The sequence below is a fragment of the Helobdella robusta genome, assembly GCF_000326865.2.
Source record: "Helobdella robusta unplaced genomic scaffold HELROscaffold_80, whole genome shotgun sequence".
Taxonomy (NCBI): Eukaryota; Metazoa; Annelida; class Clitellata; order Rhynchobdellida; family Glossiphoniidae; genus Helobdella; species Helobdella robusta.
This window is the reverse complement of record NW_008705460.1, coordinates 76,024-88,895: the sequence shown is the minus strand read 5'-3', so window position 1 is coordinate 88,895 and position 12,872 is coordinate 76,024. Positions and strand designations below refer to the sequence as shown.

At 32.0% G+C, this 12,872-nt stretch overlaps 1 protein-coding gene across 1 annotated transcript in view; it reads left to right on the top strand.

Moving 5' to 3' along the window:
* HELRODRAFT_90313 (hypothetical protein) overlaps nucleotides 1-12,872 on the top strand; it is a gene marked incomplete at both ends in the record, with an annotated part of 44,006 nt that overhangs the window by 9,613 nt on the left and 21,521 nt on the right. The window lies entirely within an intron of this gene.

Genomic DNA, 12,872 nt, shown 5'->3' with positions numbered 1-12,872 from the left:
GAAACGTTGCTTAGTTTATTCTCTTCTTTTAATGTCTTTCAATATTATATCAATTAATTAAACGATCTACGTGACAAGAAATTTAACAGGTTATGGGACCCAGATAACGTTTTTCTTAATTAATTGATTTGACGAAGAAAATTTAGAATAAAGAAATATCTGAAGATTCTTTTGTGAAGACTGAAGTGAAGAGAAAGCACGTGCTTCTTCATTCTCTAAAAGTCGATATTTTGCTTCTAATTAAAAGGTCAAATTGAAAGACAAGGAAGAAATGGATCTAACAAAAGTGCAAATCAAACACCTAGAAGGCAAAAGTAATTGGTTGAACTGGAAGTCGAGAGTTTGTGGCATTCCTGATGCAATGGACGTAGTAAATGGCAAATTAAAAATTCCAGATGAATTAAACGATGACTCAAATAAAGATGAGATAGCAAAATATCAAACTGCTTTGAACAGATTCAATAGAGCAGATTGTAGTGCTATGATTATTCTGTCAACCAACATGACCGATGAAACGTATGAAAAAGTTCGTTCATTCAGTAATGCCAGAGATGTTTGGTTAGAACTTCACAGATTATATAATGAAGTTAATGAAGATAAAGCATACAACTTATACATGAAGTTCTTTAGTTATAAAATGGATGAAAGCGATGATGTTGTCACTCATGTTACAAAACTCAAGAATCTGTGGAAAGATTTGAAGGTTGAGTTAAGAAAAGATGAAAACATTGACTTGTTGCTGATGTGTCAGATAATTGAAATTCTGCCAGAAAAATATTTTTCATTTGCTGCAAGTTGGAGATTGTTGAACAAGACTGAAAGAACAGTCGAAACACTCACAGATCAACTGTGTAGCTATAAGAGATCTTTGGAAGGCAAAACAGAATGTAATAAAGTATTATTTGTCAAAGCAACAACTAAAAGGTCATCATCACTAAACATGAATGGTCAAAAACAAGATAAATTTGTCAGCAAACCAAAGCGACTGATATGTCATTATTGCAAATTGCCAGGTCACATTGTAAGGAATTGTGAAAAATGGCATTCTGATGGTAGACCAGCAAAACCAAGAAATAACAATCTACGCGATGACAATAAGTCACTAGTTGTTATGGAATCAAGTGTTTTTGCAATTAGTCAGCGTACACTGATGAATGGTTTTTTGACAATGGTGCAACGTGTCATCTAACTTTCCGAAGAGACACATTTCAAAGTTTTGAAAAATTTTCTCAACCGAGTAAATTATATGTTGCAAATGGTGATACTGTAGAAGCTTTTGGAAAAGGAATTATTCATCTTCAAGTGAAGGTGAACAATAAATGGCAAACTGTTAAACTTACAGATGTCTTGTATGTGCCAAAAGTAAAAAGAAATTTCGCTTATTGTTGAATCCTTATTAAAAAAAATAAACTCTCTTAAAAATAACGTTGTCAAATGTCTGGATAGAATTCTGCAATTAGTAAATGAAACTATCCTTAAACAACTAAATTATTCCAATCCCGGTCATAACTCAAATTTTAATTTTGTTGCCAACACTTCAACTGAGTCTACAAATTCTTATAAACTTAACCCCATGCATAATAATGTTAGTCATTTTAAAAACCCTTCGCAGAGTCTCAGGGATGTTGGTGTCGAACCCCTAAGAAGTAGCGACATCAATAACTTCCCCTGGATAACTGTAAATAATAAAAAACTGGGTAAAACCGCCAAGAGGAAAGTAGACGATTCTCCTACTTTGAACTCACCAAATATATTTTCGTATTCAAAAGTAGTAAGCAATACACTTCCTCAAAAAGTCAAATGCAATATTGGCTGAGCCAATAATGACGAACTACAGCCAGGAAAATTAAACACACAAAAAAAAGTTACTTTTTTTCTGTCAAAAATTAACAATACGTTGAATATCGAAGCAGTTAAAAATTACTTAACAGAACGAAATGTTAACGTAATCGGCATATATCAAATTAAAAGAAAAACAGATTCTTCAGTCAAAACTCTATATAATTCTTTTAAATTATAATTGTTGAACATTTTGAAACAGTAAACAATCCAGCTTTTTGGCCGAAAGGTATTATCCATCGCCCCTGGATTTTTAAACCTGACAATGAACCTCCAGCTAAGAAGACACACGAATTGTTAAATAATTCATCGATCCCTCTATTGACTATTGATATTAAAAACATCAATCAACAAAATCAATCAGGACACCTGTTAAATCTTTCTGAAAATGTTAATGCTGCAAGTAGCTGGGCTGAACAATCCGAAAATATGCCTACCTCAAATATCACCGATCATGACAACCGCAATGTCTGATTATATTTTTCCTATCTATGATGATTCATTCATAACAACATATTTCAAGAAAATTTTTAATTCGGATAACCATTATTATAATTCCCTTTTTGTCTCCTTTTTTGATTCTTTTCTGGCTTGTAAACCATACCTGCCAAATGAAATTAATAATAATATCATCAATTCAATTTAAAAAAGAGAAAAAAACCAAATTAATTTATTAAATTTTAATTGCAGAAGCATAACAAACAAATTAGATGATATACAACTAATGCTTGATGAAATACCTATCGATTTTGATGTTCTTACTTCACAGAAACATGGCTTACTCCTCAAAATGAAAAATTTGCAAATCTAACAAATTATAACTGCACCACTACATACCGACTTCTCTAGAGTGGTGGTGGTATTGCTTTCTTCATAAAGTCAAATTTAAAATTTCTTCATAGAAAAGATTTACCAGTAAACAGCATTGAATGTGAAGCTGACATTATAGAAATAATTTCTCAGAATAATAAAAAAATCTTAGTTGTCAATATTTACAGACCACCAAATTTAAATACTGAAAATTTTCTAGATTACCTCAACCAGCTACTGGAACTTCTCACTAAAAAAAATAAATTTATTTATCTCACCGGTGACTAACATAAATCTAAATCTCTTTAGCAACAACTCAAAACAATTTTTAGATATACTCACCTCCTTTTCAATCCTGCCAGCAATAAATATTCCCACCCGTTCAACTAGTTCAACTGATTCAATCCTAGATAATATCTTCACCAATAATCCAAATCTTTTTCAAAGTGGTACCATTATTACGGATATCTCAGATCATTACCCAATCTTCATTTCTCAGTGTATAAAACCTCTTTTGAAGAACAACAAAAATAATGATATTGCATCTTTCCATAATTTCTCTCAAAAAAATATTTTCAAACTTTCATCAACCCTACATATGGAAAACTGGTTCCACTTAACTTCCATTGAAGATAGCAATGAATGTTTTATGAACACTATTGAAACAAACAATTAAATATTGCCCTCTGACTCATAAAAAAGAAATAAATTCAAATCTGTTCAACTCTGGATCATTAAGTGAACTGGCCAACTATAGACCGATCAGCATCATTTCGTGTTTTTCTAAAATTTATGAAAAAATTATTAAAACCAGAATAAATTCATTCTTGGAGAAAAATAAAATTTTAACTGACCAACAATTTGGATTCAGAAAAGGCCTTTCAACAGAAAATGCATTAATCAAATTCACCAATGACATCAATTTCAACCACAAAAATAATCTTCATTCTCTTGCAGTTTTTGTTGATTTTTCAAAGGCGTTTGATTGCGTCCATCATGAAATCGTTTTAAAAAAAGCTAGATAACTATGGTATCAGAGGACCATTATTGCTTCTATTGAGATCATATTTAACAGACCGAAGCCAGTATGTTTCTATTAATGGTATATCATCATCAGCGCTGCCAATTGTTAGTGGAGTTCCCCAGGGTAGTGTGCTGGGTCCGCTTTTATTCAACATTTTCTTGAATGACGTAACTAATTCTTGTTCAACACTATCTCATAGTGTTATTTATGCTGATGATTGCACTATTTATTCCAAATCACATGACCTAGCAGATCTAGTTTCAAATAGCAGATCCTTATCAAATTTATTTCACTGGATAACCTTAAATCAGATTTCGAACAACTTCAAAAAAACAAATTTCATGATATTTCCGAACAAAAAACCTGCCGTATAGATGATATTCCAGTAATTATTAATGAAATCCCTATTCAAAAGGTGGACACCTTCAGATTACTGGGAGTTTATATTGATGATAAATTGAATTACAAGAAACACATCTCCAACATCATAACCAAAGTCAACGTCAATTTAGGGATAGTCCTCAGAACAAGAAAATATTTAAACCACAACATTCGTAAACTGCTTTATTATTCGCTTTTCTACTGTCATTTTTATTATTGCAGCTTAGTCTGGGGATGTGCAAATTTAACAACGATAAATAAGTTATTTTCGAGTCAATAAAGATTGGTCGCGTATCTATTTCGGAAGAACTTTTTTATATCAAATATAAACATTTTCAATGAGAATAAAATTTTAACAATATTTGAAATTAATTCATATAAATCCTGTATATTTATATAAAATTGTTAATAAGATTATTTTTACTTCTGACAATCAACAAACAACAAACTCTTACATTTTCCAAAAAGAACATTTCGTCTAGGCATAATAATAAACTATTAATTAACACTTTATTAATTAAAGATAAATTTGTAGCAAGAAATTTCTGTTTTTATGGTCCGCTCCATTGGAATAAACTGCCTTACTATATTAAATGTAATGTAATTTATAATTCTTTCACAAAACAATTGAAAACATATTTTTTATGCTGTTCATAACGTAAATTGTTTTATTTTATTTCATAATTATAATATTGGCTAAATTTCTCTTTTTTTTGTTATCCCTAATTTTTAATTTCATTTCAATTATTCTAAATATATATGTATTGCTTAATTTTTCAGTTGATATTTTTTATTCTTGGTTATGTGTAAATCCTGTTGAATTAGTTGAGATTTATTCTGTTCATGAGGCCATCCATAAATTAGTATTTTATTGCTAGGATGAACCTTTTTACTTTTGTAAATAAAACTGTTCAAAAAAAAATATCTAAACCAGCACGACGCAGAATTCCGGTAGATTTGATGTGGTCCTTCAAACTAATTAGTTGCATTCATCGGAGCATTTTCATATCGGTTCGTTGAAGTTGTTATTCCAGTTTGGTTGTCATGTTTCTGCACCATAAAACAACACCGGACGAAGTCTTGATCGTAATGGTAGTGGGATGTCACGCCGCATCAATATAGAGGCAAGGAGAAGCCATTTATTCCAGGCTGCACGTATGCGTGCTCGAACGGCAGCTTCAGCTGTTTCAGTACAATCCAGAACATCCCCTAGATATTGAAACGATGTGACTTTCTCTACCTTGATGGCTTCAAAAACATTGCTATTTCGAATTTGTTGTTGTGGATTGATGCAAACAGAACAAACAAAATTGGACACTTTAGATAAAGTGCCAATTATTTTTGAACAACGTTTGTGACACTACTGGTTAATAATAATAATAATTCTAAGTTAATGAATAATACACTGACGATGACGGTTTAACGCCGAAATAGTTAATTTTAGTAAAATGTTTGTTAATAGGAATAAGGTTTCAATTTTGAACAGATTTATTTTTGTCGATAAAAATTTACTAAGACAAATTGAAAAATTCGAATATAGGGTAATAAACACTAATAAATAGGTGAAATTTATTACATATTGTCAAGAATTTGGTCTTCTACCAGCATATATTCGTAAAAAAAAACAAATTTATATCATCATCATCGTTTTTTCATCATCATCATCATCGTTTTAACATCCGTGCTTCCGCGCTATCACGAGTTGGACGGTTTCCAAGGATGCCACTCCCCCATACATCGCGGTCTAGTACATCGCTGTCTAGGGCATCTTCCTTTCTCAACATCATTTTTCTCATGTCGTCTGCCACACACTCCCCGTGAAGTATCACATGTCTACATGCTGACACCCAGTCATCCTCCTCTCTCCGTTTCACATGTCCAAACCATCTCTATCTACCCTGTCTTGCGTGAGAAGTTTACCATCCGGTTCTTTGACTGAAACGTATATTGAATGTAAAATAAAAATGTTTTTTAATATTTAAACATTTTTATTTATATATTTACTTATATATATATATATATATATATATATATATATATATATATATATATATATATATTAATTCATTTTTAAAATTACGATAATTGATTGTATTAAATATATTAGTATTTAAATTTCAATTTGTATGTAAGTATTTATTTATTTATTCAATTGATTCGTCAATTCTAATCAAACAAATGTAAGAAATGAAAATGATACGGAGATCAAAAAAGAAAAAAGATCTTATGATATACCACCGTTAAAAAGCACTATTACATTTAAAAAAACAAATATTCCTAAATATAAATAGAATTTTAAACTTAAACTTGCGTGTAGGCTACAAAAATTGCTACAATATAATTCATAAAATCAGCATAAAAACATTGACATGGAGTTCAACAGACCAACCAATGAAAATTAGTTAAACAATATAAACAGAAAGAAATTCAATAATATCAAGATACATACACACATACATATACAACACAATACACATACATATACATATTAATTAATTAATCCTTTATCAAAAACAAATTAATTCAAGCAAAATTAAATTGCAAGATCAATCAATTAATCAATCTTCGTTTAGCGACCAGAGGCCCATTTCTCCCGAGGTAAGACGTTTTTTTGCCATCAATTTTTTTGCGCCAAATTAGACGATTAGTCGTATTCATTTCATTTAAATTTAGAGCTTTCATGTCTTGCTCGATTGTTTGCAACCAAGACTTCTTCGGACGGCCTTTGGGACGTGTGCCAGGTACTTCAACATCTGCAAGAGAAGTTATCGCACTGTTTCCACTTCGTTTGACATGACCAAACCACCGCCATTTATTCCAGGCTGCACGTATGCGTGCTCGAACGGCAGCTTCAGCTGTTCCAGTACGATCCAGAACATCCCCTAGATATTAAACAATGTGACTCTCTACCTTAATGGCTTCAAAAACATTACTATTTTAAATTTGTTGCTGTGGATTGATGCAAGCAGGACAAACAAAATTGGACACTTTAGATAAAGTACCAATTATTTTTGAAAAACGTTTGTGATTATGATTTATGATATACATTTATTTTTTTTGGACCAAAATGTTCTTTGCTTTGTTTGTAACTTCACTTTTATTTCTGTTGTTCCGGTTGATAATAAACAAGTCAAGAACGTTTATTTATCCTCTTTTAATGTCTTTCAATATTAATATCAATTAATTAAAACGATCTACGTGACATGAATTTTAACAACCACTAGTTACACTCCTGACACTTGAATGAATTGTTACCTACACCAGCTTTACATACTGAACAGGGCATCATCCAGTAGCTGTGGATTGGAAGGGTTCACCAGTGTTCAATGCTTTGGTTTTGCTGATGTTGACTTTGAATCCATGATCGGCGAGTCTGGTGTTACAATCTTCAAGCATCTGTGCTGCATTCTGCTTAGACGTGGCTGTTAAAACGATACCATCGGCATATATTAGATTCTAAATGTCACTAGTGCGTATCGGCTTTGTGATAGTGGACTGAGAATCGAGCCTTGGTGAACTGCAACGCCGATATCAAATGCATCTGTGTTTCTAACCGTTGTTCTGACGAAAGTCTTAGTATTCGTATACATTTCCATCACAAGTCGAATAATATATTCTGGAATGAATTGTCGACGTAAACTCCACCTGGTTGCTTCACGGGGAACCCGATCAAATGCTTCTTCAAGGTCTACAAAAATGTGTGGTAGTTGTTGATGCTCTGCGAGGTACTTCTCTTGCAGTTGCCGAAGGATGTGAATTGCATCAATTGTTGAGTGTTCTAACAGACGTATACCCCGGTATGGTGAACAGTTCAATTGATCACCTTTGCCTTTGTATAGCGGGACTGTCATGCTATAGTTCCATTCAGTCGGCATTGAGCAATTTCTCCTGATTTCACGGCAAAGTTGTAGTAACGTTTGGATACCTGCAGTACCAGATGCTTTGGTGATGTCATTTGTGAGTTGCTGCCTTTCCATCCTTCATGCTTTTCAGAGCTTCTGTAAGCTCCTCTACAGTGATGTCTTGAATCAGACCTTCGATGGGTGGAGCGCCAAAGTTGACACTGATGGGATTTGTTTCATTTAACAGATGGTTGAAGTATTCTCTCCACTGTAGCTTGATCTCATCTTGTTCAAGAACTCTCTCATTTTTGTCGTTTTTGGTACATGAGGCACCAACTATGTCTTGTTTCGTACGCTTTGCTTGTTTAGCTATACTATACAGAGATTTCGTTTGTTCACATTTGCTTTTAGTGAGCCACTCTCTGCACTGATCTGTCTGAACCAGTGGGACTTGACGTCTTGCATAGTTGTTCTTCTCACGGAAAATTTTGTTGTCATCAACAAACTTTGATTTTTGCCATTGCTTGTATGCAGTTTTCTTTTCAGCTATTGCATTTTGTACACTGTCATTCCACCATTGGATTGCGTTTGGTGGTCTAACTGTGTGGCGACAATCTGTTGAAATTTTTCTCGATGAATATTGCTTTTCAGCTTCCACGTTTTGATCCTCCGAGGCATTTGTTTAGACTTATGTTGTGACAGTTTGACAACCAGGTCTGCCACAAGGAGTCTATGTTGGGCGACACATGATTCGCCAGGTATAACTGACATTTTTGAATAGCCTTCGGTGTTGTTGCTTGACAGCGAAGAAATCAATGCGTGGCTGATGGTACACTTTTGTATGTTATGAGATGTTCCAACCTCTGGATTTCTACGATTGCGGCCAGTCAGTGATCCAACATTTAGCGTTCCAAGTCTAAGTACCATAGAGGGACCATTCTGAATTATTCTGCAACATCCCTCCGCTATTACATACTTCCCAGGGATTCTTAGCACCCCTTGACCACTTAAGGCCTGCTGGGGACTTGGGTTCGTTGTTTTTTTTTGTGATGGCATAGAATAATTTGAGGGAAAATTTTTACATCCGGACACCCATCCTAACAACAACCACCAGTAATAAGCAGTGGGCCTAGTCTTTTGCTTAAAAGCACGCAAGGCAGCGTCGATGCCGTTTTATGTCATGCCCAGGACGTAATGAAATGAAAATGAATTTTTCATTTTTTTATTATGAAAATTATGAAATGCCTAAGAATGAAATGAAAATATTATGTGGTGTTCTAAAGTTAACTAAAATTTAAATTTTGAATTGCAGATTCTATTGCATTTCAGTAAAGAAACAAAAATATAATGCAAATAAAATTTAAACAGAGTTATAAACATCTATGGGTGCATAAATCGACGATTATCAGACTCTAAATAAGTTTTACAATGTTGTTTAAAGAAACGAGGTTTTGAGACATTTGTTGCCGATGGAAACAAAATTGTAAACCGAATTTTTGGTGAAAGAGTAAATATGCTATCATTTTTTAATCTACTGAATGGTATTACATACGGAATGAAGTGACGCTTAGAGTTAAAAATATATGAGGGGTTGAGTGGAAAAATATTTGAAAAATTAGTTGGTAACATTATCTGTAAGGGTTCGTTCTTTAATTTTTTTATTATTATTTCAACCTCGCAACAAGAACAAGTATGTTGTAACAATTTCTCTATTACAAAGTGAAATACTGTTTATAATGTCAGGCAAGTAACAATAATTACAAACTGACGTTAAGAGTCAATATCTCTAATTAAATTAATTAAACAACGTTATGAGTCAATATCTCTAATTAATTAATTATATATATATATATATATATTTCACAAATCGTCGGTTCACGAATCTACCACTTCAACTTCCGAGACTCCACGATAACTCTCGCGACGACAACAATTCCTGAACTGAAATTCTGAGCCTGTTGACGGGACCTTCCCAGCGCTTTTTTAGACGTTTGGCCGCTATCACTCCCATGTTCAGAAATTGCGACAAGTTATTAATAACTCACGCAAACTGAGTTATTAATAATTATTTGTCCTTGAAGGACAGTTCAATATTTTTAACCAACTTTTTTTTAAACGTTTTTTAACTTGAAATCACCACGGCCACGAGATATTATTTACTTGTTTACTGGTTATCCATTTAAATCGTATAGCGCTACACTGAACCCTGACAATTATCTGATATAATTAAACCAAAAAATTTAGTACTGAAAGTCCTCTCCATTAAATAGTTATGCATATAAATATATAATTTAGGAACATGAACAGCAGGGCTATTGCCCCAGATAAGATTACAATTTGATAAATGTGGAAATACATTGTACAATAAAATTAAAATAGTTTTATTAAGTTTGCATCTTATTTTGTAATGTAGACCTAAAGTTTTGCTTATTTTAGAAAAAATAATAGCAATATGTTCAGCCCAAGAAAAATTATCTGATTTAATTAAACCAAATAATTTAGTATTGAAAGTCCTCTTCATTAAATAGTTATGCAAATAAAGCTTTAACGGGCCATAAGTATTGGTTAGGATCCTCGGACCAATAATCATGTAGTTGCATTTTTGATAATTAATTTTAGTTTATTAGTATAAAACCAGTTAGCAATAATTTTTAGATTATAATTGAGTAAATCCAAATCCTTCAGAGTTGATTTAGTTGAATAAAATAATTTTAAATATGGTTTTAATAGAGAACAAGTCATAAATAAAGAATATAAAAAGCAAGGGTTTAAGAATTGGCCCTTGTGGGACGTCTTTTAGGTGCCAAGATTTTTTGGGAATTGATATCATTAACATCTATTGAGTAGGTAAGACATAAACCAAGAGTGGAACTTACCACGAAAACCAAGCGCTTCAAGTATACGTAAGAGAAGAGTGTGATCAGTATGATCAAAAGCTTTACTGAGATCAATAAATATGCCAAGTGTAATAAGTCCATCATTCATATTGGAAAGAGTGTTATGTACAAACTGAAGATTGGCTAATTCAGTTGTTCTGCCAGATCGGAAGCCAAATTGGTAATCCGATAGTAGATAAAATGTTGTGATAAATTTGTGCATTCGAATATACATAAGCTTCTCTAAAATCTTTGACATTGGAGACAATAAAGATATAGGCCGATCACTTTTTTTTATATATAGGAATAACACGAGCAGTTTTAAATACGGCAGGGAAGACACCTTGTTTAAATGATAAGTTAAATAAATAAGCAAGAGGTTTAGTGATATTATATATGCAGTTTTTAATTAATATAGTTGCCAAGTTCATCATCTAGTAAAGATTTGTTATTCTTCATATTACCAACCACATCTAGAATTTCAGATTCATTAACTTCATAAATATAAAAAAAATAGAGTTATTAACAGACAATATAGAGTTATTACAAGAATTATAATCATCATCGATAAGAATAAGCTTTCAATAAAGTAATTATTAAATTCATTAGAAATTGACAAATTGTTAGTAACAATGTTATCATCAATCATTAATTGAGAAATATTATGAGGAAGGGCATTATTAAGCAACGAATTAATTTATTCCCATTTAAATTTTAAGTCACTATTAGAAAATATTTTATAATAATTACGCTCAACCCTTCTTATAACACTAGTGAGACGATTACGATAATATTTATATATCTTTAGATTAGATGATGTGGGGTTCTTAACGTATTTTTTTAATAGTTTATTTTTGATTCTAGAGACTTTTATAATGTCTCTGGTAATCCATCCTTTGTACTTGTAATTGTTAATTACCTTGAATAGAGCATATTTATCGATTATAAAGTTGAACTGAATATGGAAAGACAAACAGGATACTTCAACATCTTCAGTACATTTCAATAAGTTCTTTTGTGATTTTCTGCAAGGACATCATCACAGTTGGCCATGCATAATATTTTATTAATATTGTCAAAAGTTTTAGTATTGAAATAACGAGTGAAATGATGATTACCGAAAATACCAGGTGGCTGAGATAAATTTGTTTTATTGAAGAATGAAAATATTGGATAATGTTCCGAGAAATCAGATAAAACAATATCAGCTGTATGTAGTAAAGAACTATTGCTAAAGATGTGGTCAATTAAAGTTGCTGATTTATATGTTACCTGTGTAGGAAGTTCAATCGTCGAGTAAATATTATAAGTTGCTAGTAGATTATTAATTATCATAATTTGAGAAGTGCATTTAGTAAGTCGACATTGAAGTCACCAATAAGGTAAATATCCGTTGTAGGTTTAAGCCTATCAAGAATGCATTCCAGGTGTCATAAAAAAGCATCGAAGGAAGAAGCAGGAGGTCGAAATATGGCTGAAATTGTAGCCTTAAAATTGTTACATAAAACATTAATACTTAAAATATCGGAAAGATCATGATCAAATATCGATGTCAAATTAGTTATATAATAAAAATACCTACACCTCCTCCAATTCCGCCCGTTCTATTTTTACAAGAAAATTGTAGGAGTCGATATTAACTAGTTTACATATAATGTCATTTAACCAAGTTTCAGAAATAGTGATAAAATGAAATATGCTAGAAAATGATTTAATTATAATTTATAAATCTGACAATTTATTAATAATACTCCCGCAGTTTTGGTGTAGAAAAGAAAACGAAATAATTTTAAAATTACCAGTGGACCAAAATTGATTTATAAAATTATCATAATTGTAGTATATTTCAATCAACAATGTTTAGAGTTTCAAATGACGCCATGGTTAAGCAGCTTGGGGTTTCTCCTGAAATATCCAATCACGCACTACAGTGTGCACGTATCTTAAATCATCGTCAAAAATTTTGGAACTTTGGTCCAGTGGTAAGCACAAACGAAATGAAGTACTACTATCTTCAACGTTAAATAACTAAAAATTGTTCATGTATATAAAATAATAATATGTGGCTTTAATTGGCTTTTTTATGTGTCTACGTGTTTT